Below are 25,093 nucleotides of genomic sequence, written 5' to 3'. Positions count from 1 at the left end.
CCTGTACTGTCTAGGTGCCAGACTCAATCCTGGGCAGTACAGGATAACAGGGTACTCCTCAAAAGTGAGTTTGAAAGAGAAGGAAGTTGCCCTAATGATGTGGTAGCAGATGACTCCCCATGGTCTCAGCTGCAAAAAGCTGCACATGCTCTAAGGCCCAGGTGTGGGTGGTTTCAGGGCTGGTGAAAAAGCACGGCCAGCTACGTCACAGACCACACTTTAGAAATCTGCTGGCAACAGAATGACAGTGATCAGTTCAGGGAGGCAACAGTCCCGTGAATCCTTGGGAAGGGATTCTCTGAGCCGTGGGCAGTAAACACTAAACAGAAATGTGAATTAGTAGGGAAGACTGGAGTGTGGTTCAGTTGGCAGGTAAAGTCTTGGAGAAGTTAACAGGTAAGCAAGGTCTACCCAGCCGGGGACCTGAGCTGGTGGTGGCGGCTTCAGGATTCTGCCTGGCTCCAGCCCTGGATTTCATCCACACTGTTTCTTAGGATGCGTTTCCCCCCTATCACCACAGCATAAAACCTTGATTTAACATGGAATGTGTCCCTGAGATGGTTTGCTCATTATTTGGTCCCTGAAAGTCAGACTGCCCATAAGTCAATGACAGTTACAGAATGCATGTCCAATTTTCAGAAGCCGTGAGCGCCTGATTAGCCTTCTAAGCTGATTTCATTTGTTACGCTGTTACTGCCATTTCCACAGCACCCCCCCACCCCCCAAACTTTGGAAAACAGTGCAATGTTTTTTCCTACACTGAGACTCTCACAGGAGACATGAGCAGTGTCTTGATGTGTTTTCATTAATGGATACTCAAACGACCTGTGAGAGCTAACAAAAAGGATATCTTCCCAGGAGAAGAGAGCTTGGAGGGATGGGAGGTGTTTTCAGCTGGAGAAAATGGTCCCTGTGAATATTGTCTCTCTGGCTTTCCTCTCGGAGTTCTAAGTGTACTTCGCTGACTTCACACAACCTCCATCGTTCAGTAACTCCCTGGAGACAGTCAGCTGGAAGCTGCTGTCCCTGGACCCCTAGGACAGAGGGACGCTGTGTACTGATTGGTTTGTGAATCCTGTCGTCTTGGCCCTGGAGACCCTTGCTCCTCCTGGTGTGGTCTGGAAATTGGCGTCATCTGGGAGCTCATATTGTCTTGGGGCCCTGCCCAGCCCTCCTGATCCAGAACTTGCATGTTAATGAGATGTGCATTAGGGCTTGAAGGGCTGCCATGGAAACCAGTGTCTCAACGAGTATCATGGTGCAGACCCATTTGGACAGGTCCTCAGGAGCTCAGAGGCCTCCACAGTTGAGCGGGTAGTTAGCCCTTCTACCACACTGACATAAAACCAGAGACAGAGCCAGCCTTCCGGGGAAGCTGCACTCGTTAACTGTTGGATGACCCTTAATTAAGCTGAGGGAAGTGTGTCTGACTGCATAGAATCTCAGTTTTAACAGAAGTCTCTTGTGAAAGGATTTTTGCGCAAGAGAATGAGTCCCAGAAGTCACTCCTGAATTGTAGAAAGTGATTATTTTTCAAACACTGACTTTTGAAAAATCATTGGCATGGAGGATGAGTTTAATATTAAATAAGTAAACGAATATTGTAGATGTGAGTTATAAATCTGATCTACCATTACTCCTGAAAGTATATAGAGACTTAAGTATCATAATATGGGAAAGAGAATGATGGGGTGGGAATAATATTTGTCCTGGACCCCGCCACTACCTGCGTACAGCTGTTTTCCATGGTTTCACCTAAGCAGCATCTTTCCACTTTAACCTTCTATTAAATGCCAGCTGGAGGACTTGCTGTATGTTCCGCACAGTCCTCTGCACTTTATGCACATGTAGCTCTAATGTTCAAGGCCACTCTGTAGTGTGCGGGTGTCTGTTTCACAGAGGGAACTGAAGCTCTGGGCTTTAGTCCACTTGCCCAGAGTCACAAAGTTAACACACGTGAGAGCCCAGGCTTGTCTGACTTCAAAGCCTGGGCCCTTTCATCATCCTAGAGGTGTCTACAGATGAGCCTGAACTTCCAGATCTGAGATCTAAGTAAGGAAGACTAGAAATTTAAATAGATACAAACGCAAGCAGTTGGTAATGCCAGCATCCACCGTGACCGCAGTGGTTTTCTGAGTTACCGTTGCCCTTGATCTGTCTCAAACAACTGACTTTATATTATCATTATACACAGAATTGGCTCATGCATGGAGAGCTTTCCTTCCTTGTAGGATTTCTTTCATCTTAATCGCATTCTCTGTCTCTAGAGACTCTACCCCATTGTGCTTTGAGCCAAGTCCCTGAAGTTGATGAAATTCTGAATGAATCCCTTTGGCAGCTTAAAGGACATGTTCGCTCGGTGTTATAATCTGACGTACGGCAGAGCACATCTTTTACCAGCAGTTAAGATTTCACGGTTTGTGTGACTTATCTAGGCTCTAAATTTATTCTACCCAAGCACATAAAGTTATGGTATTTACCCTCTTGTGGCTATTAGTTTTTTTCCTGCTCCCAAACCATGTAATTTTTAAACAAAATGTTTGGGTTTACTTTTTGTTATTTACTTGCTAAGTCATGTCTGACTCTTCGCTCCATAGCCCTCCAGGCTCTCTGTCCACAGGATTTCCCAGGCAAGAATACCGGAGTCAGTTGCCTTTACCTTCTCCAGGGGATCTTCCTGGAACAGGGCTCAAACCTGGGTCTCCTGCATTGGCAGGTGGATTATTTTTACAGCTGAACCATTGGGTCTCATCAGCAAAACGACATGTTAAAGGCTTTTTTAAAACCAGAAAATACATTTGAGAGTGGGAAACATTAAGACATGAACTTGAGTCTGTATCCAATAAGCATGCTAGTTAACACTTTGGATACATGAGCCGATTACGGATTTGAGCATCTAATATGTGCTTAAAATAGTCCTAGAAAACACGTAAGCAGCCTCTGGTCAAGTTTTCCAGAATTGGTTTTTCGACCAAGGACTGTAACTGTAACCAATATACAGTGTACATGACTGAGTTCAAAGTTGTGTAGTTTAGATTATCAGTGATGGGGGAAGAGATTAGAAGCAGCTAGGAGTGGCTTTATGGACTTGGTTGTTTGTAAGTGATTTTTTTTTTGTTTTAAACAGAAGTGTTTGTGTTTAAGTTGCATTAGCTCTGATCCTCAGCTTTGTGGTTCACAGACCTCCAGTGGGGGCCTCAGCTCTCTGTCCCGCCACTGGTGTCTCATTAGGGTCACGTTCCCGTGGGAAATAATGACACTGGGATGCAGAAACTCCCACTTCAAGATAGTGCAGCAGCATCGCCAAATCCTGTTAGACTGTGGACGTTAACGTGGTATTTCTGCAAATGTGTTTACTTGGAAATTGGAGAGCAAGGCGGTCGCTTAATCAGAGCAGCAATACCAGACAGAGAGCCCAGGACTCTAGCTAAGGCTCCATTGGAGGCAAGGCTGGAGAATATCCTCTCTGCCAAGCCCCTGATCCTACACAGGGCTTTGTGTCAAACATGCATAGGATAAAAACCCCGTGCCCCGGTTTGAACTCAGGCTCTACCGCTTGTTCTATAACCTTGAACGTTCCTCGGTCTCTGTTTCACTTTTCTCCTTGGAATGCACGAGGACTGTGTTAGAACTGGAGTGACAGGGTTACAGGGGCGACGGAAGGAACCAGGGCACGCAGGAAGCCCTCGACGGACGCCGCCCCTCAGGCCCACTGCTTGTGTGTCCCCTCCTCCTGCGTCCTGAGTGCACGTACTGAGTGCTCTGTGGACACCTGCTGAGTTTTGAACTTGACAGTCAAAATTTTTGAAAGAGCAAATTCAGACCGTAGCCAAGAACCCTGAGGGTGTTTATACAGCAGTCACACGTCAGTTGTTTTTAGATGCTTTTCCAAATGTAGGCTAGCCCAGAAATCTAGTGCCTTGGGAAAATTAGAAAAAGTATTTTTGCTTCCTCCCTCCTACCTGACTACACGATGTTCTCAATTCATGTAACTATAAAAGCAGGCGGGAGGCATAGCTACCTCCGTTTTAGAGGCGCGTAGAAGTCTGCTGTCTGTCCAGGGTCATGAAGGGACTTATTGGCCGAGACCAGCAGTCAGGTCCTCAGCCCAGTTCTGGTCTCTGCCTTCTGCCTCCCATCCTGTGGCCAGCATAGCTCAGGACCCGCTCCCAGGGCGGCTCTGAGTAACTGTTGGAAAGAGCATTGTCTCTTTCTGACGACCATCCGTATTCTTACCATAAGGAGGAGGCAGTCCCAGTGTCGAAGAACACAGCAGGGGACAGGGTCCTAGCGTCAAAGAACAGAGCAGGGGACAGGTGAGCATGGCTTCGTGCCAAGCCGCCAGAACCGCAGATGTGTTGGAGGGAGCCTCTTGCTCCTGCTGGATGGTTAGCTTATGAAGCCCCTGAGTCGTCTGTCCTCTCATCCACGACTGTAGCCTCAGAGGCTCATCCTCCACCTGGACAGTCCACGTGGATTGTCTGCATGCGCACGAGTAGACGAATGTTAATGTTACCAGTAAGCAAAGAAATGTGATCTGTCTTTTAGGTCTTCCCAGAACTCTGTTGCTATCAGAGTATGTCTCCTTTTCTAGCCTTTTTTTTTTTTTTTTTTGCCTTCTAGAAACCGGATTGCTTGCCCCTCTGAGATGCTGCCATTGTTTGCATGAGTTCCCACCCTGACCTGCTTCACTTCAGTTGCAGACGTGTTATGGGAGCTGACTCGGGCAGGCCTAGCTCACTCCATGAGCTTGTTACTTTAACTAATAGCTGAAGAGGATGTGCGCAGTTCCACCTGGCGTGATGCCCTGTGGACGCTGGTTTGGAAGCGGTGCTGGGTCACAGCTTTAAAGGGGATCTCCCTCCCTCCCACACCCTGTTCCCACACCCTGTTATGTAGCCTGAGCAGGTGTCCAGGGTGGGGAGGAGCCGTCGTGGAGGATGCTGGCCCAGGCAAGGTTCTGTCTCACTTTTCGCTCATTCTCTACGGATCAGGACAAAACGATAGGAAACAACGGACCAGTGAACTGACCACGAGAGGCCTTGCAATCGCCGGTGTCCTTTGGGACCAGGTCTAGGTGCTACTCATTGTCCCCAGAGTTGTCGATGCCTGACTTTCTATATTCACTTCACTTCCTCTTTTCTAAGTGAAGCTGGGAGGTGGGTGCACCCGGAAAAAGCAAGTGCTCTTTCTTCTAGAGCACCCCGTCTTCTCAAGTGGTACTTTGCCTTTCAGTTGGCAGTTTAAGTGTCAGCCATGCAGCTTCTGCAAATTCAACTATCCTCCTGCGTGATGGGACCCACGCCACTTCAGTGCGTTAAAGGAGCTGCGGATTCAGGCCATGGCTGACTATCTGGAGAACCAAGGTCTCTGTGCAGTCTGTTTGCCTGTTTTTTGCTTGTTTGTTTGTTTGTTGCTTATTATTTGGAGGATGAAAAGGTAATCAGCTGTGCCATCTGCAGCTTCTCTCCTGCCAAGCCAGGTTCTTTTCTGTAAAGTCATTTACCAGTTTCAAAGTTTTACCAACAATTTTGTTCACTTACTCAGAGCTTACTACGTGCCAAGCACTTCAAATATGTATGTGGTATATAAACAGGAGTTGTTTTTACTCTGAAAAAAATATACGTGAATAAGGCAGGGGAAAAAAAAAAAAAAAACCCGAAATCTCTGCCCTCATGGAATGCATGGATTTTAATTCCATTTATTTTTCAGTAAAGGGATTTCAAGCCGAAGATGTCCTTGGGGACGTTTATAAGACGATTATCTTTGGCACACAACCGATGTCACATTTGGGGAGCTAAAAGCTTAATTTCCTGTGGCCCAGCTGTATCCTTTCAGCAAGAGAAGTCCCGCCGTTCCAGGCCAGGGACCCGAGAAGCTGGGGATAGTGGTGACTAACGTGTTTTTTTTTTTTTTTCCCGCTAGCGGGAAACTAGCACGTGTGGCAAGCCCCTTGCTTCTAAGAATTGCTGGAATGTGAAGCGTTACGAAGAGAAAGTGAATTCTCTGGCCATGTCCTGCGAGGCAGCATCAGAACTGACCACCTAGGAACAGATAGCTCGTAGGGACCCAGTTCACCTCAGCAGGGTGGCCCCACGCTTCCCAGCAGTGACTTTAAGCAGAGTGTCCCAAGAAGGCAAACCCCTCCTGCTTCCCTGACTCTCCTAATAATACAGCCCAGGTCTGTGTCCATGAATGTTTCTAAGCCTTCTGGACAGTCTGTTTTCAGCCTGTGGAGGACAGAGCCACGTTACGTCTACATATTTAATTTCAAGCAAAGGACAGGCTTCTCTGGTGGCTCATGGTAAAGAATCCACCTGCAACGCAGGAGTCGCTGGTTCGATCCCTGGGTGGGGAAGATACCCTGGAGAAGGAGATGGCAACCCCCCCGAGTATTCTTGCCTGGAGAATCTGATGGACAGAGGAGCCTGGCAGGCTGCAATCCATGGGGTTGAAGAGAGTCAGACACGGCTTAGCCACTGAACCACCACCACCAAGCAGAGGACATCTTTCCAGCTTCAAGGTGTGATCCGTGTGAGTCAAAAGCAGGCGCCAGAGTTTGGAAGGGCGGATATGTTGCCTCCTCGTTCGGGGTGTTAGAATGTGAACTAGGTCATCTTTCTGTGCCCTTTGTGATTTCAGAGACTTGAACCACACCCATTCTAGCCTTATCCGTTCTCCGCCTTCGCACCGTTTGCCCACTACCCTGGGAGTTTCCCTGGCATTCGCCCCTGCTGGAGTGAGGCCCTCATTCATAATCTTCTTGAAATGGCAGGGACATCGGCTAGCCCAGTGGCTGCCGCTGCTGCAGAGAACTGGCGGGAAGCCGGAGGGCCCTCTGCACTGGGATCTCGCTCTGGAAATTCGGTATAAAGAAGGGCTTGGTCTTTATGCAACCCACGATCTAAGAATATTTTTTAAAGAAGAAATTCTGGCTGAGCTGGATCTGTCTGCCGCGAGGGCTTTTTCTGCTGCGGTGAGCGGGGCTCCTCTCCAGGTGAGACGTGCCGGCTTCCCCCGCAGTGGCATCTCTTGTTGCCGAGCACGGGCTCTGGGCACACCGGGCTCGTCAGTTGCCGTGCGGGCTCCGTAGTTGCCGGGCACTGGCTTAGTGTCTTCCCGGCAGGTGGAGTCTTCCTGGACCAGGGTTTGAACCATGTCCCCTGCATTGGCAGGCGGAGGATTCTTAACCAGTGGACCACTCGGGAAGTCGGGTATGTTTTTGGAAGGGTTAAACTAGGCCACAGACCTTACTTAGCCCCAAATCTCAGATATTCACCATCTGGCCCTTCTCCAGGAAAAGTCTGCCAGCTTCTGAAGAGCCATCTTAATGTGAAGGTGGGAGGGGTTTCTCCATCGCATATGACCTCGTCCACGGGTCTGAGTCCTCAAGGAGGTCATGTTGGGGACGTTGAGTCAGCTTCATCTTTGGGGCCTGCACTTTTGTGTGGCCATATTTTACTGTATCTGGTCTCTGGCCCGAACGGTTTTGATCGTGACTTGGTTTCCTGATCTTGAGGAATCAATCATAGTTGTTGTTGAGCTGGAATTTCATTTCCAGTCTTCCCTTAAATGATTCTCCGAGTGAATGTGACTTGTCAGAAGCTGGTTTTACTGCAAGTAGTTAAGCTAACTTACTGCCGCTTGTCTACGTGTTCCCAAGTCTGGCCTTCCTCTGCCGGCTGAGTAACCCCAGGGTTGCCTTGGCGATGGCCCCCTGCTCCTAATTCCATACTTTGCTAATTCCCAGCTTGCACATTCATCATCACATGCTCTGACTCAGAGCCAACTCTCCATAAACTTGTGAGCTTTGAATTTCTACAGTGGAAAATTGCACATTCAAAAATCAAATGCTAGTGTATACATTCGGGTGAGGGACATATATCTAGAGGAGCCTGGAGGAATAGTGCTCTTCACTGATGAGTGCCCTCAGTCACAGTTGCAACATCCCACTTTTCCTTTTATGGCTGGAAAGTATCATAGCAGGGCTCAGTTACGCTGTGCACAGCATCGGTAGTTGAACTGTTGAGCTTAAACTCTGAACTGCCTTTTAACAGTGCCACGTCTTTGATTCCATAAAGATCACAGAGACGCCTAGAGAGTGATGCCTTTGGACACTGAGTGTGGGGGAAGAAGGAAAGAACTACTGAACGGGAATATTCTAAGGAGAGGGGAGCAGGCCTCATGGTGTTTTGGAGAAAGGGAAGGAAGGAAATGTTGGCATGTGCCGCCTGACATGTTAGGGAAGTAAGAAGTGCTGTGGGTGGAGGAAAGAGAGATCCAGGCACAAACCCTTGAGAAGGGGAGCATCCTGTGGAGATGAAGCCAGGTGAGAAAAAGGTGTTTCTCAGACGCAGCACGCAGTGGTGCGGAGGGCTCAGGGCACTTTCCAGTGTGATAAAGACGGTCTGTGTCCTGATTGTGCTGGTGGTCACACAGCCGCCTACATTTGTCAGAACTCCTTAAATCTGCACTTAAAATAGATGAATCTAATCTGATATAATTATTCCTCAATAAGGGCTTCCCAGCTGGCTCAGTGGTGATGAATCCACCTGCAATGCAGGAGACCTGGGTTCCATCCCTGGGTCGGGAAGATCCCCTGGAGGAGGGCACGGCAGCCCACTCCAGCGTTCTTGCCTGGAGGATCCCATGGACAGAGGAGCCTGGCGGACCACCAGTTCATGGCATCGCAAAAAGAGTCAGACACGACTTGGCTACTAAACAACAATTTCTCAAAACAAATTTTTATGTGTTTACTTGAAAGGTTAGTTTCCATGACATTGGATTTTTCCTATACACCAAGTAGCTAAATAAGTTATATTTTTTAGTCACTGAAAAAGTTTCTGTCAAAGTCACGTGGGAGCCTGTGACCTTGGTAACTGGCCATTTTAACTGACTCAGCTGAACAGAGGTTAAATGAAAGGCAGGCTAAGCTTGTGAGGGTCGACAGACGGACAAATGCAGTTTCCACAGCATCCTGCGTGTGTTCAGCTGGTTCCTCCCGAGGCTGGAGCCCATCTAGGAGGCGGCGTGGGGGCCAGGCTACTCCCGAGGCTGGAGCCCCTCTAGGAGGCGGCGCGGGGGCCAGGCCACGACTCCCCTCCAGCTGTGCCTTCTCTCTGCTTCCACTTGGCATCGCTCACGGTAACATGTCCATGCTTCACTCTGGAATTTCCCTCTAGTGAAATGGCTCACAGCTTTTGTGGCGAAAAATTGCAAGGCAGAGAGGAGGTTGGCTTCCTGGGAGGCCAGAAAGACCACAAGACTGCCCATTGCAGGCAAGGTCATTGCAAAAAAAAAAATGCACTGGAATTTACTTCTGGAAGATTCTGAAAGGTCAGAGGAATCTAGCAGAGAAGGCGATGGTGACCCACTCCAGTACTCTTGCCTGGAAAATCCCATGGATGGAGGAGCCTGGTGGGCTGCAGTCCATGCGGTCGTGAAGAGTCGGACACAACTGAGCGACTTCACTTTCACTTTTCAACTTTCATACACTGGAGAAGGAAATGGCAACCCACTCCAGTGTTCTTGCCTGGAGAATCCCAGGGATGGGGGAACCTCGTGGGCTGCTGTCTATGGTGTCGCACAGAGTCGGACACGACTGAAGCGACTTAGCAGCAGCAGAGGAATCTAGAATGTAATATCCATGAGGTTTTATCTCTGAGAAAGTTTGGCTGAAAGATTTTAATCCTGTAAAAAGCAACGTTAATATTCTGTCAGTTTTCTGGAAATCACCCTTGCCCATCGGCTGGAAGGACACAGGGAGAGAGATGTTTGGAGCTGTGTATAAAATCTATGTGGGGGTCACTTAATCAGGCGACCTTTTCTATCTGCCTGGAATCCAGCTGAGAGGAGGGGAGAGGAAGCAGAAGGTGGGTCTGGGGGAGCTTTGGATACAAAACCAGAGATCAGAGAAATGACAGCCCATTTCTCACCAAAGGCTCACTGTCAGAAACTAGCTTGTTGTCCTGTGAATCCTCTCTCAAGTCCCAGGGCAGGTTTGTGGCAGAGCTGGGGTTCTAAACCAGGCAGTCTGACTCCACTGGACACTTCTGGAAGGCCTGACAGTTACGGTCACCTTGCCTTCTGCCAGCCGCGATTCAAGAGGGACGTAGATCAGGGAAGGAGGAAGCCAGAGGTAAGCATGTCAGTCCTGCTGGTGACCACGTAAGTCGGACACGTCGTCAAAGTAGACACGTGAACCAGCACCCGTCTCCCCTCTCCCCTGACCGTGTTAGTTTGCCAGGAATGCCTAGGCAAACTGCCATAGACGGGGAGGCTTCAACAAGAGGTTCTCTCGAGCTCTGGAGGCGGGAGGGCTGGGACGGGTGTGGTGGCCGGGCGGATCCCTCCCGAGGCCTCTCCCTGGCTTGCAGACGGCTCTGCGGTGTGGTCACACAGCTCCCTCTGATCTTGTCTGTCCTGGTCTTCGTCTTATAGGGACACCAGGTCCCGCTGCATCATGGCCTGCTCTCATGTCTCGTTTTAACCCAGTGGCCTGTTTAAAGCTAAAGCTCTGGCCTCTAAACAGTCATGTTCTCTGGTATGGAGTTAGGACTCCAAGGTCTGAGTTTGGAAGGACCCAGTTCAGCCCTTTGCATCCCCTGCCAGTAAAGCCCAGCACATCCCAGGGCGAGGTAATGAAGGGGGGTGTCCTTTCATGCGCACTGATTTCCATGAGCATCACTGTCCTCCACCATGGTGGTCCTGAGTTATCCAGTGAAGTTAGAGCACCTTCAGCGATGCCATCGAAGAAGGGAAAGGACTAAACTGTAACACTGTTAAGGATGACCCCTCTCGCGGTCCCTCTTTCTCTAGCCAAATGTTGGAGGCTCTGAACCGTTCTAACTCCCCACATCGAGACATCATCATTGCAATGGTGAGGCCCTACCCCGAGGCCTACTGAATCCAAATCTGTCTTTTAACTGGTCTCTTGGTGTTTCCTGGACTTTCTGGGAGGCTCAGTGGTAAAGAACCTGCCTGCTAAGGCAAAAGAGCCTCCAGTTTGATCCCTGGGTGGGAAGATCTCCTGGAGGAGGAGGGTGTGGCAACCCACTGCAGTATGCCTGCCTGGGAAATCCCATGGAGATTGGGAGGAGTCTGGCGGGGTACAGTCCCTGAGGTCGAAGTAGAGTTGGACACACCTTGGCGACTAAACAGCCATCACAGGGTGTTTCTGACGCACGTTAGACTAAGAAGTGCGTCCTGAGGGTCAGCATGCTGCTCCAGGGCCCCCTTCCTCTCACCGTCTGTCCTTTGCTTCCTACTGTGGCTGAACAGCCTAGACTGCACGTGGAAATCACCTGGTGAGCTTAGAAAGCAATCCCGCTGTCCAGACAGCACCCTAGACCAGTTCCGTCAAACTCCAGAGCTGGGTGTCAGGCACTGGGAATTTTTTTTTAATTTACTTTTAGTTGAAGGATAATTGCTTTGCAATATCGTGTTGGTTTCTGCCGCACACGGATCAGCCGCAGGTGTACATGTGTCCCCTCCCTCGAGGCCCTCCACCCCGTCCCACCCCCTGGGTTCTCACAGGGCCCGGTCTGAGCTCCCTGAGTCATTCAGCAGACTCCTACTGGCCTCTGTTCCACGGCGGGTACCTGTTTGCAGGCCGCTGTCTCCATCCGTCCTGTCTTCTTCCCCCACCCTCCCCTTCCCTCTCCACCCCTCCGCGCGCCTCCCTGCCCCTCCTGTGCCCTAAGTCTGTTCTCTGTGCCTGCTCTCCACTGCTGCCCTGCAAACCGGTTCATCTGCACCGTCTTTCTAGAGCCCATAGAACCGGTTCATCCATGCCATCTTTCTAGGGTCTGTATATGGCCCCAGACATTTCTGAAGCTCTTCATATGATTCCATCATGCAGCCAAGGTTGAAAACCTGGGGCGACAGAGAGCCCAAGGGCGCGGGCCGCCGGCTCTCTGCCCGGGGAGAAGCGGCCCCCGTCCCCCTTCTGTGGCCTCTAGGGCCGGTCCTCGCGTCCTGTGCGGCCACGGCAGGCCTGTGCCCCTCAGCGGGGACGTTTGCCCCTAAAGCTGCTGTCGGTGCCTGGCGCCCCCATCTCTTCCGTGCGCCCCGCTTTCCCCTCCTGCCGTGGCCTGTCTCCTCTGAGTCGGTGTTTTCCAGGGGCATTCAGGGCAGTGGCTGGGGTGGATCAAGAAGGGTGGCCCCTTCCTTGTAAGCTTGGTGTTTCTTGAGTTCATCAGTCCTAAGTCCCATGAAAGCCATCATTTCTCATTCCCTCTCGCAGCCTCTCAGCTTGGTGTCTGGAGCTGCTTAGTGACCTTTGTTGCATTTTGTGAAAAAAAGGGCTCTGTGGCTCTGTGCGAAGCTTCCCCCGAGACGCAAGCACAGCTCAGCGTATTGGAAACGAACACTTCCCGTGGCCGCTGTGCTTTTCTTGCCTTGTAGGAAGCACTGTTTTTTTCCACGTCGGGTGACGGGGGGGTCTGTGTGCTGGCAGGCCTTCTCCCGTTCCGTTTTTGTGTTGCTTTTCAACTCCTCAGGCCTCCCCACTGAAGACTGAAGGAGCTTCTCAACCCCCAGCCGACACAGGCTTTTTACAGCTTTGCACTAACTCTAGCGAAACAAAACTATAAGCTTTGTGGTGTGACTGTGTAGTCGTCACCTAAGCCCTGTATTTACCTTATGGCCTTAAACCAGGCAGTCCCCAAACAGGTCCATGTGGAATGCAGTGTTACATATAATCACATCTCTTTTTGAGTAGCATGGCGATCTTGCTGTTAAATCATAGAAATAGAAGTGATTATAACTTAGGAAAGGTAATTGCATTTCCTGGGTAGATGTGTTCTTGAGGTTCCTAATAATGGATTTCTTTGAATTGGAGGCTGGCGAGACGTAAAGTGGTTCATAAATGACCTGAGTTCTTAACCGCTGTCCCGAGTCTGACAGCGTGATGAGTGTGGCACTCTGTTAGAAAGGATACGATCGGGGTGGAGACTGAAAACCTTAGGAGGAAGTGTGAAAGGAGCCTAACGATTTATGAACCACTCCTGCAGTCCCCACTGTCTTCAGGTCCTTTCCCAGAGGCCCCTGGGTTTGGGAAACATATTTCCAGGTGTTCACAGGCATGAATGTTGCCATCTGTGAAGGGCATCTTGAGGTCTGGGACAGCAGATGCTCAAGGCTGGATGCTCTGGGCTGATGGCCCTGGCAGTCTGGCTGCCTTGCTGCTGCCCCCAGCCTGCTGCCCCGGGGCAGGGGGAGATTGAGGTCTCGGCTCACCTGGAGCCCTTTCTGGACAGTGAGGGTGGGTGTGTGTCTGTCTGTCTGTGTGTACGTACGTGTATGAGGATGCTCCAGTGTAGACCACTCTCCTTACAGCTCTTGGCCATCAAGCTCTGTTTGTTCAAAAGCTGTTCCTCCGAATCCTGCCTCTCCAGTGAATCCTTCCTTGGCTTTTTAAATTTTATGTATTTTTAAATTGAAGGATAATTGCTTTACAGAATTTTGTTGTTTTCTGTCAACCCTCAGCAGGACTCAGCCATAGGTATACATATGACCCCTCCCTCTGGAACCTCCCTCCCCATCCCACCTCTCTAGGTTGGTTCAGAGCCCCTGTTTGAGCCTTGGCTGTCTTTAACAGCAGTTTCTGCTGTCTGCCATTTAAAATAGTGACTTGCATCATCTGAGGATATTTACTTACCCCTTAGCTTCCACACAGCTTGACTCTGGATCATTCTGACACACTTGGCTATGTGCTCATGTGGGTACCGTCGATGTGATGGAAGTCTTCATTTGGTGCAGCCCAGGGTGCTGTGGTGGAGAAGGCAATGGCACCTCACTCCAGTACTCTTGCCTGGAAAATCCCATGGGTGGAAGAGCCTGATAGGCTGCAGTCCATGGGGTCGCTAAGAGTTGGACATGACTGAGCAACTTCACTTTCACTCTTCAGTTTCATGCATTGGAGAAGGCAGTGGCACCCCACTCCAGTGCTCTTGCCTGGAAAATCCCATGGGTGGAGGAGCCTGGTGGGCTGCAGTCCATGAGGTCACTAGGAGTCTGACACGACTGAGCGACTTCACTTTCCCTTTTCACTTTCATGCATTGGAGAAGGACATGGCAACCCACTCCAGTGCTCTTGCCTGAAGAATCCCAGGGATGGGGGAGCCTGGTGGGCTGCCGTCTATGGGGTAGCACAGAGTCAGACATGACTGAAGCGACTTAGCAGCAGCAGCAGCAGGGTGCTGTGGGGACCATATTAGACTCCTTGTGCCTGAAGAGATGAAGGTTTCATCCGTGCTCCTTAGGACTTTCCACCTGAGGGGCTTGACTCCCAGGGGAAATTGACGTCATGATGATGAGCGGAAAACACCTTTTAAGAGACGCACATAAAAGAAGAATGGTTACCTCCAAAGGGCGCAAGAAAGAGGTAATCGTCTTTTTAACTTTGCCTTTTTGATATGATGGCAATACTTGCTCTTGACGTGTTTTACATCAGGAATGACTTGGAACGGGGGATCCTGAATAGTCTTGCCGCTTCGGTATAACAACAACCAAGGGACTGGAGTGTGTTTTCCTGATCTTTCCTGTGCCTTTACTAACAAACGTACGCATAGTTGTTACTCATAGAAATGGGCTGGTTCTGCGATTGCTTTTCTCAAGGAACAATAGGTAAAGAACGCTTGTCATGACGTGGGATGGTGATTCATTTTTACAGCGTGATGTTTCATTATATGGATACATCACAATTCATCTCTTCACTGGAGAGCTCTTTATAAAGCAGTTAGCAGAGCCTGAGGGTTTCAGTGGGTTCACTTAAGATGCAGATGTCAAATATGTCACGTTTTACCTAGACGAACCAGCAAGGAAGAATCTAGAGTCAGCAGATAGAGTTTTGGTCTGGAACCTGCAGGATGTAGCCTCTAGCGTGTGGCCCTGGCACTGTCCCCCTGGGGCATGTGGCCAGGGGTCCCCGTAACCCCCTGACTCTGGTCCTCACTGTGGGAGGGTGGGCTCTGATCTGATTCCTTCCAGCTCTGGGGGTCTGTGACCGATCACTCCCTGCCCCACAGAGACAGAGCAAACAGAAGCCAGCTTTGTTTACAGCGCAGAGGATTTGCTTGACACAAGGAAGGCCATCGTGAAGTGTAGAGACTGTGGGGCAGTCTGGATTCTTATCTCCCACCAGCCTGAGAAGCAGGAGAGCCATCTGTGAGCTGTCAATTCTAAAATGCCTTGGGTAGTTTTTCTTAGAAAGCCTTAGGCCTTAGAAAGCATCACTACAAACAAAGCTAGTGGAGGTGACGGAATTCCAGTGGAGCTGTTTCAGCTCCTGACAGATGATGCTGTGAAAGGGCTGCACTCAACATGCCAGAAAATTTGGAAAACTCAGCAGTGGCCACAGGACTGGAAAAGTTCAGTTTTCATTCCAATTCCAGAGAAAGGCAATGCAAAAGAATGCTCAAACTACTGCACAATTACACTCATCTCACATGCTAGTAAAGTCATGCTCAAAATTCTCCAAACCAGGCTTCAGCAATACGTGAACCATGAACTCCCTGATGTTCAAGCTGGTTTTAGAAAAGGCAGAGGAACCAGAGATCAAATTGCCAACATCTGCTGGATCATCGAAAAAGCAAGAGAGTTCCAGAAAAACATCTATTTCTGCTTTCTTGACTATGCTAAAGCCTTTGACTGTGTGGATCACAATCAACTGTGGAAAATTCTGAAAGAGATGGGAATAGCAGACCACCTGACATGCCTCTTGAGAAATCTGTATGCAGGTCAGGAAGCAACAGTTAGAACTGGACATGGAACAACAGACTGGTTCCAAATAGGAAAAGGAGTACGTCAAGGCTGTATATTGTCACCCTGCTTATTTAACTTATATGCAGAGTACATCATGAGAAACGCTGGACTGGAAGAAACACAAGCTGGAATCAAGATTGCCAGGAGAAATATCAGTAACCTCAGATATGCAGATGACACCACCCTTATGGCAGAAAGTGAAGAGGAGCTAAAAAGCCTCTTGAAGAAAGTGAAAGAGGAGAGAGAAAAAGTTGGCTTAAAGCTCAACATTCAGAAAATGATGATCATGGCATCTGGTCCCATCACTTCATGGGAAATAGATGGGGAAATAGTGTCAGACTTTATTTTTGGGGGCTCCGAAATCACTGCAGATGGTGACTGCAGCCATGAAATTAAAAGATGCTTGCTCCTTGGAAGAAAAGTTATGACCAACCTAGATAGTATATTCCAAAGCAGAGATATTACTTTGCCGACTAAGGTCCGTCTAGTCAAGGCTATGGTTTTTCTAGTAGTCGTGTATGGATGTGAGAGTTGGACTGTGAAGAAAGCTGAGTGCCGAAGAATTGATGCTTTTGAAGTGTGGTGTTGGAGAAGACTCTTGAGAGTCCCTTGGGCTGCAAGGAGATCCAACCAGTCCATTCTGAAGGAGATAACCCTGGGATTTCTTTGGAAGGAATGATGCTAAAGCTGAAACTCCAGTACTTTGGCCACCTCATGCGAAGAGTTGACTCATTGGAAAAGACTCTGATGCTGGGAGGGATTAGGGGCAGGAGGAGAAGGGGACGACAGAGGATGAGATGTCTGGATAGCATCACTGACTCAATGGACGTGAGTCTGAGTGATCTCCGGGAGATGGAGATGGACAGGGAGGCCTGGCGTGCTGAGATTCATGGGGTCGCGAAGAGTCGGATACGACTGAGCAACTGACTGAACTGAACTGAACTGTGTATGTGTGTGCGTTCAGTCGTGTCTGACTCGTTGCGACCCCATGGACTATAGCCCACCAGGCTCCTCTGTCCATGGCATTTCCCAGGCCAGAATCCTGGAGTGGGTTGCTGTTTCCTTCTCCAGGGGATCTTCCAGATCCAAGGATGGAACTCGCATCTCTTGGTATCACCTGCGTTGGCAGGTGGATTCTTGACCACTGGCGCCACCTGGGAAGCTCTAGTTATTTATTTAAAGAGAAAAGAAATCTCTTTTACTCGCCAAGCATGTACTGTTGGAAGCGCCCTTCTCTCTGCTGCGAGCGTGTGCTGGGTGAGCCTGGGGGCCACCACCATGTTGAGTTCTCCCCAGCCCCGTCCTGTTTGCTTTTGTTTTCCTTCCAGCTGTGCTGTCCCACAGAACAGGGAATGAGGCTGAAGACCCGTTTCTTCTCTTAAGGAAGAGCCATGCTCCCGTGGTGAACCTCTCCTCTTCTAGAGAGGAGAAATTGTTTGACTCGGGGAGAAGGAAGTGGCACCCCACTTCAGTATTCTTGCCTGGAGAATCCCATGGACAGAGGAGCCTGGCGGGGCTACAATCCGTGGGGTCAGAGAGTCAGACACGACTGAGCGGCTGAACAGCAGCAGGGGAGACATGGTAACAAAGGTGGGAAGGGAGGGTGATGTCAGATGAGAAAGCTTTCTCATAAAATCTCCTTCACGTCTTTTAACCCACCGTCCTGGGCTTCCAGTTACACAAGCATTCTGTTGCAAGCATGTTTTAGCATGTGGATGTCCTCTGAGTTTGTTTCCTCCAGGGTCCTTGCGAAGAACTGCGCGTGCTTACTGGCCCGCTGCCGCTGACTTGCTGGGACAGTCAGCTTGCTGCCCTGGTTCTGGCTCCATATTTGGCTCTTTCGGGCCAAGGTGGGAAGAGCGATGATGCAGCGAGGCTGTAGGTGCGTAATGTAGACGAAGGGCTTTTTTGGGTTCGTGTGTTTCAACTAGATTCATGCTCATGAAAGGATGAGGCCTCTCATGAGTTACTCAGGTAATTATCAGATTTTTAATACTCTTTTCCATGTTCAGGTGGTCTAGTTTAACAAAATGCTATCACACTTGAGTTTTGGGCTAAATCAACAGGCTCCTCGGGCTTCCCTGGTAGTTCAGACGGTAAAGAATCTGCCTGCAATGCGGGAGACCTGGGTTCGATCCCTGGGTTGGGAAGATCCCATGGAGGAGGGCTACCCACTCCAGTATTCTTGCCTGGAGGATCCCATGGACAGAGGAGCCTGGTGGATTACAGTCCATGGGGTCACAAGGAGGCAGACACGACTGAGCAGCTAAGCACAGCACCAAGAGGCTCCTCGTTAACTTGAAGCTTGATTCTTTCTGTTCACTTACCCTGGCTTGCCTTGTCCGCATACTTTTGAAGGAGTTTTCACTGGGGCGAGGTTGTAATTTGGATGGAAATAAATCTCCACGCAGCCTGTGCTTTTCAATGTGCTTTACTTGCATCATATTCTTAAGGGAAAAATGTACAAACTTCTCTTCTTTGGAAGATGAAAATCTGACCACATTTTCCTTCCATGTGTTTTTTTAATTAGGGAAACTTCAAATAATGCTGTAGGGGAATCAATTTCCGTATGCTCATCCATCATTAAGATTTTGCACTATTTGCTTTATCTCTTGTTTCTAAAGTATATGAAAGCAAACCCCAGACATGTCATTTTACCACAATATATTTTAATATTCATCCCGAAGAAATGTAACATATCTTTGTACTGCCAAAATGTCATCACACCAAAACATTTTTAAACATCTCCCCCTTCCCCAAATAAAATTTGGGTTTTGTGGAGTTCTTTCTCTTGAACTAAGTCGTATGGGTGAGGAGGTACTTCTGTCGCCGCCAATGAGTGATCTTGCTTTTGAACAGGTGTGTGTGGCTCTGAGCATTTCTAGAATGGAAATGCCACGAGGGCCCCCAGGACGCCACATTGTTGCGCCCTTTGTAATAGGGAGGAGCTCTGTGTGAGGCCACGGCCCAGTGAAAAGACTGTTTCGCAAGTAAAAACAGTACTTCACCTTAAAGGTAGTTCATGTGTTTGAGCCTCAGGATACCATCATGTGAATGAGGTATGTTCTTAGCAGATGAAAATGTAGTTTCAACAGGAAAGCTAACATTTCATTTTTGTATTTATCTGTATTTATATTTCACTTACATTTAAGGGCCTTTTACACCCAAATGAACAGGCTTTTAAAAATTTCTCTCTTTTTTTTTTTTGCACAATTTTTAAAGCTTACTTTTCATTTCATTACTACAAAATGTTGTCTGTATTCCCCATGTTGTATAATAACATCCGCAAGCCTGCCCTACATGGAAACAACAGTTGTACTTCCCCACTGAAGCGTGCACACACACACACAGCCACGACAACCAGTTTCTTCTCTATTTCTGTTAGTTACCCTTTTTTGAACAGGCCTTTCTAACAGCAAAACTATGCATTGACACTCAACACATTTGCTTCACTAATAGCAAAATCAAAAAAGCAACTTAGATTTTCTGAAATGAAGGGAAGCCATCATGTTCTTTTGTCTTTATATTCTGATGTCATTTGTTTATGTACCCTTTCAATGTTTTACATATTTAAAATCAGTGGTATAATTTACCCTGCGTAGTTAACGTCTTACATACACATTAACTTCAAACATTTAAATTACGCCACAGCTGGTAAGACGAACAGCCGACCCTCAACCCCTCCCAGGCCTTCCCTGCCTGCCCCATGGCAGTTATTCCAAATCTTTCAGCCTTATTCTTCTGCATTCTGTGTCCATGGTCCTAAATAACTTACATTACAGCATAATTTATTTTCAGCGTTTGGTCCTGTCTCTCAACTTCCTTCTCGGGGAGAAGAGAGTTTGGCTGTCGACCACCGTCCACACGCTTGCTCCCCCTTTGCTCATCCCGGGGTAGTTCTGGATTGATCAGTTTCCCTGTCTTCATTGTGACTGCAGAGGTGCTTTGGTGTCCCAGCCCTGCTGGAACGAGGCGAGTCCTTTTTTTCTACTGTGTTTTGCCTTCCTTGTAAGTCGTTATTGCCCCATCTTTCACCTTTTTCTTTTTTTTTTTTAAGAACAGAAAAATGAATCCACTACCCAAGCTACCCTCATTTGTATAAAGTTCCTCTCAATATATTCAGACTTGACTAGGTGCCCTGTCATTTCAACCATCTTGAAGAATCCTCCCAGAACCTCGAGGCCTGCCGTGATCCAGACTGGTTTCTAAGTCCTTTGAGGCCTAGGGTTTCTCTCGCTGTCTGTGAGCCGGGGAGACCTGTCTGGTGCTGGATCCCAGGTGTTTGGAGCCCATGTTTCCCCCTTTCTGATTTTGCTTCTTCTGGTAGAGTACATAGACTCCCCTGGTGGCTCAAGGTGCTAAAGAATCCACCTGCTAACGCGGGAGACCAGGGTTTGACCCCGGGGTGGGGAAGATCCCCTGGAGAAGGAGATGGCAACCCACTCCAGTGTTCTGTCCTGGAGAATCCCATGGACAGAGGAGCCTTGGAGGGCTACAGCCCATGGGGTTGCAAAGAGCTGGACAAGACAGAGCGACTGACTGACACTTTTTTCATAGTCTAGTATTTCCCTGAGAAAGTGTCTTGGGAGGGGTATTTGTTGTTGTTGTTTTGAAGTTTGGCAGTTCACGCATCCCACTCTCTAGATCTCTGCTGGTTGCTTTTACGTTCCAAAGGTCGCGCGTCCAGACAGACAGTTCTGACTCTGCTTCACTCCCAGCACACAGTCGGGTGCCTTCGCTTGTGGCGCTAACGCCTCGTGAGTTGCTCTCGAGAGAGCTGCAGAAGCGGCTGTAGAGCACCCTCTTCTGCGTGTCCTGTGTGCCAGCCTTTCACCACGCATACAGCATCTGGGCTCTGACTCCCCTGCCAGCCGCCCCTTTGGCCTGACCACTGCAGCATCTCTTTTCTTCCTATCCCGTCTCTTACAGTTGGTTCCCGTGCAGCAGAAAGTGAGATCCTGAACCTTGTAACAGATGGTGTCCAACCCAGGATTCTTTTTTTAAATTAATTTATTTTTTACCGAAGGATAGTTGCTTTACAGAATTTTGCTGTTTTCTGTCAAACCTCAGCATGAATCAGCCATAGGTATACATATATCCCCTCCCTTTTGAACCTCCCTCCCATCTCCCCCGCAATCCCACCCCTCGAGGTTGATACAGAGCCCCTGTTTGAGTTTCCTGAGCCATACAGCAAATTCCCGCTGGCTGTCTCTTTTACACATGGTAATGCAAGTGTCCGTGTGACTCCATCCATCTCACCCTCTCCTCCCCTCTCAACCGAGGTTTAAAACCCTTCAGGGCTTCCTCATTAGCTGCAAGACAGGATCTCTCCTCCGCACCCTAGCCTGTAAGATCCTGATTGATCTGTCCACACTGGGATGTTTTCCTTCCTCGGTTCAGCTCAGTCTCCCTGTGTCTTTAAATGCTTATCTCCAGTTGTTGCTCATTCTGTTCCCTCTGCCTGGATTAAAGGTCTTCCCCTGCTTTTAAAACAAACAAACAAAAAAAAAAAAACAAGCTACTTATCCCAGCTCCCAGTCCTTGGGAATTGAGTCCACCTCCTTTGTGAGATGTTCCCCAAACCCTCTGCTTACAAGTACCTCCCTCTGTCCCTGTGGTTCTGCAGTTCAGATCCTTGTTTCTTTCTCACACTTTCAGCCACTCGTTGCTTGTTGTCGGTCTCTTCCTGACTAGAGGAGGAACGGGGCGGAGCCTGTTTTATGTATTTTTTGTGTGCCCTGTGCCTAGTGCTGAGTTTGGTCTGTGTTCCCTGCAGGACACGCGTCTGTGATATGGACCGTGAGTATGTATGGTTACTGTCTAGTAAGGTCGCCCTCTGAAACAGAGCCATGTGTATTATTTGTGCAGTTAAGTTTATCCTTGGATCTAGTCCAGGTATGTAAGGCAGATTATAATACATACAATATGAAGGGAGCATAAATTAAAAGGACAACAAGGGCTGGAAGCTTAAGAAGTGGAGCCAGCACCGAGGGCGAGAATGTGCACCGCGAGGACACTGATTTGTTGTGGATGGGCCACCGGGCTCTGAGCCCTCTAGCAGCCAGTGAGGAAAGATGGTTTATGCAAGTCCGCACGGTGAAAGCCGAGCATTGCTGGGAACTACAACTGTCCTTTACATTTGGACTAAAGAGAGGTTTCAGGCAGGGGTCACTGTAAAAGGAATAGATAAGATGAAAATCATCCCTATGATGGACATGGTAAGTTTCACAGGGGTGGGGGTGGGTTTCCCAGGTGGCTCAGTAGTAGCGATTTCACCTGCAGTGCAGGAGATGCAAAAGATACGGGTCCGAACCCTGGGTCGGGAGGATCCCCTGGAGGAGGACATGGCAACCCACTCCAGTATTTTTGCCTGGGAAATCCCACGGACGGAGGAGTCTGGCAGGCTACAGTCCAGGTTGGTTGCAAAGAGTGGAATATGCCTTAGCAACCAAACAGCAAGTTTCACAGGAGTAGTTCTTGCTGTGGCCCTCCGATATAGGCCGCTGCTGTCCTGCCAAACGCAGCTTGTTTAGGGCCCATGCCCGGGACCCTGTGAGGCTGTCCTGGCTCTGTGTGCCGGATGGAAACAGCTACATGTGCTTTGCGGTGATTGCTCTTGCTGCTTTGGTTTATGATGCTGCCGTTGCAGGAGATGACCTGGTGTTGGGCTGGAGTGGGAGGGCAGATACCCTTTTTTTTTTTTTTTTTTTTGCTTTTATTTTTAACTTCTTTGTCCTAACTAAATGCTGCTGGCCATTACCACTGCATTTTCTTTGCACTTGCTCCTATTGAAACACCTTCAGAGATCCCCTCCTGTCCTTCTAGACTCTTCTGGGATCTTCTATCCCATCAACAGGTCTGTGTACATACTTCTCCAGCAGCATCTTCTAGCTTCAATAGTGCTCGTCTCCCAGACTGCGTTTTGAGAGTGTCCTAAACCTCCTTTTATCTTCATCTTTGATAACTGTCTCTTCACTCTGGATGAATTTGGCTTTCTCCTCCCATCTTCTGAATGCTGTGGGGCTTGCCTTTAAGGGCTTAAACATGTTCACAGTCAGTGGGATTCTAAAGAGCGGAGATTAAAAGGCAGAGGAAATTATTTTCCTTAGCTTTGTAAAGTCCGTCTTTGGTTGTGGGAGCTGTCCACTTAGCATGAGTCTGTGCAGAGCAAACCTGTACTGTGAGGAACAGAAACCTTCATGAGTTTCATAACCGTGTGTGTGTACGTGTGTGTGTACACAAGCACGTCTGTGTGGGTGGCAGGTGATGTGGCTATAGATTTTAGTTAAGATTGCTTGAGTCCTCCCACCCCCATAAAGAGCCCGAAGTAGTCACTGAACTTACCAATCATAGAATGAGCAGAATTAAGATTTTATTTAGTGCCATGGGTAGTATAGAAAGCAGAAATTTCTTCTGTAGGATCAGCTTTAAACCAGATACAGTGCAGCAGATTAGAGAGCTCCCTTGGTGTCACGAGCAAGCACTGTCTGAACAAAGCTTTCTTCCCAGGAGCTAGAACTGCTCATGGCAACAGCAGTTGTTGGGATACTTGACTTGGGCAGCTGAGTTGGTGTGGGCTTTGGCGGAGACGTCTTTCCTTCAGTGGTCTTCAAGGATCTAAGTTGCGGTTGATCTTAACTTTGGAGGCTTTATTAACCCTCCTGTTTCCATTTGATGCTTTATGCGAATTCATTGGTGATAAAGACGTGTTTAAGAAAGTACAAATGATCGTCTTGAAGATAGAAAAGGAAAGGCCTTTTGAGCAGAACCTGGATGTGATTAAATGCTGTGTTTGCTCAGGGATGTTTAGGTTTTACAGCTGCAGTTATTTTCCTATATTCTATATATATAGAATATAGTTATTCTATACGAATAACTATAGAAAATAACTTCTATTGTATTCCTGAAACTTGAGATCCTAAATCTGTTTCCCCCCCGGGAGCAGTTATTTTTATAATACAGTTGTTGATTATACAAGATTTCTTAGAAGTGCAAATATTGTGAAATGGCAGAAGAGACTGTATTAAGTTTTTCTGGACAGTGCCAAATAGGCACTTAGAAACATAAATTTTCGTTGTGTTCAGAAATAGGGACTTCGCTTGTAATAATAATTGTAAAGTAATATGTATTGAGCACTAACTGTGTCCCAAGCACTGTGCTAAGCAGTATGATTTTCTTTACCCCTCTGGGGAATCTTACAAGTAACTTCAGTTGACCTTTGAACAATGTGTGGTTAGAGGCATTGGCCCTCCATAGTCAAAAATCCAGGATAACTTACAGTAGGGGCCTTCTGCACCCCCACCTGTATTTACTACTGAAAAGATATCCACATATAAGTGGACACATGTAGTTCAAACCCATGTTGTTCAGGGGTCAACTGTTTATATTCCTCGTTTTACAGATGAGATAAATTCAGGCTTAGCCTTGTCAAGCAACTTCCTCAGCGTCGTGTGGCTTGTTCAGTGGGGGAGCCGTGGCATCGTATGTCCAGTTTTGCTAGTCTATTCTTTATTCATTCCTCAATCAGAACTTATTTCTTCTAGTCATCTCTTGCTGCTTTGGGCTTCCCAGTAGGCTTCTTTACCCCTGAGCCACCAGGGAAACCCCTCATTGTGTCTGCAGCTCTCCATCCTGCCTACCTTCTCCTTATTATCGGTGGGACCAAGATTTCCCTGGCTCATTGAACCTGCTTTCCTGGAGTGAATGTTGATCTTCCTTGCCTTCTGTCCGTCCTTTCCTCTATCGAATCCAACCCTTAATAAGAGCCTTGGAACGCGCCCCTTCAGCACTCGTGTTCAGGCCTATATCCCCTCATCCCTCCCTGAACAGTGTTCAGCATAATCACCCTTCTTGCCCTATCTCCTCCTCCTCCATGCCTCTTCCTGCAGCTGCTAGTCTTCAGAAATACTACTAATGAAACCACATTCTTGTCACCTACCTCCTCTTCCTCCCAGTCCTTATTGCTGGGTGCTGGAACTGCTTTCTTAGTGTTCAGGACCTGTCAGCTGCTTGCCTTCCCGAGCTCAGTCATGTTTAAGTGAGAGTTCTCCCCTGGTGGCATTCAGCTACTCTCTGCAGAGCTCTGCTCTATGCCAAATTGTGGCAAAGCTTTGAGTGTCCGTCTTGGGCTTAGATTTTATCTTGAAAGGTTCTGAAATGCTTGGTTCAAAGGAGTGATGAGATGCAGCCTTGCTTGGGAAGACTGATGTAGGGTGGTGGGATGTCTGGTAGTGAATAGTATGTTTGTCTAAGGAATAGACGGGCTCATCTGCTTTGAATACTGGCCCCAAGGCGGTGGTTACATAGTTGGATTATATAGACTGTAAGC

At 48.4% G+C, this 25,093-nt stretch overlaps 1 protein-coding gene across 1 annotated transcript in view; it reads left to right on the top strand.

The window, feature by feature from the left end:
- CCBE1 (collagen and calcium binding EGF domains 1) overlaps nt 1-25,093 on the top strand; it is a 238,137-nt gene that overhangs the window by 1,586 nt on the left and 211,458 nt on the right. The window lies entirely within an intron of this gene.

This window comes from Capra hircus, chromosome 24 (assembly GCF_001704415.2).
Source record: "Capra hircus breed San Clemente chromosome 24, ASM170441v1, whole genome shotgun sequence".
Taxonomy (NCBI): domain Eukaryota; kingdom Metazoa; phylum Chordata; class Mammalia; order Artiodactyla; family Bovidae; genus Capra; species Capra hircus.
The sequence above is the reverse complement of the archived record's forward strand: the minus strand, read 5'-3'. Positions and strand labels throughout refer to the sequence as shown.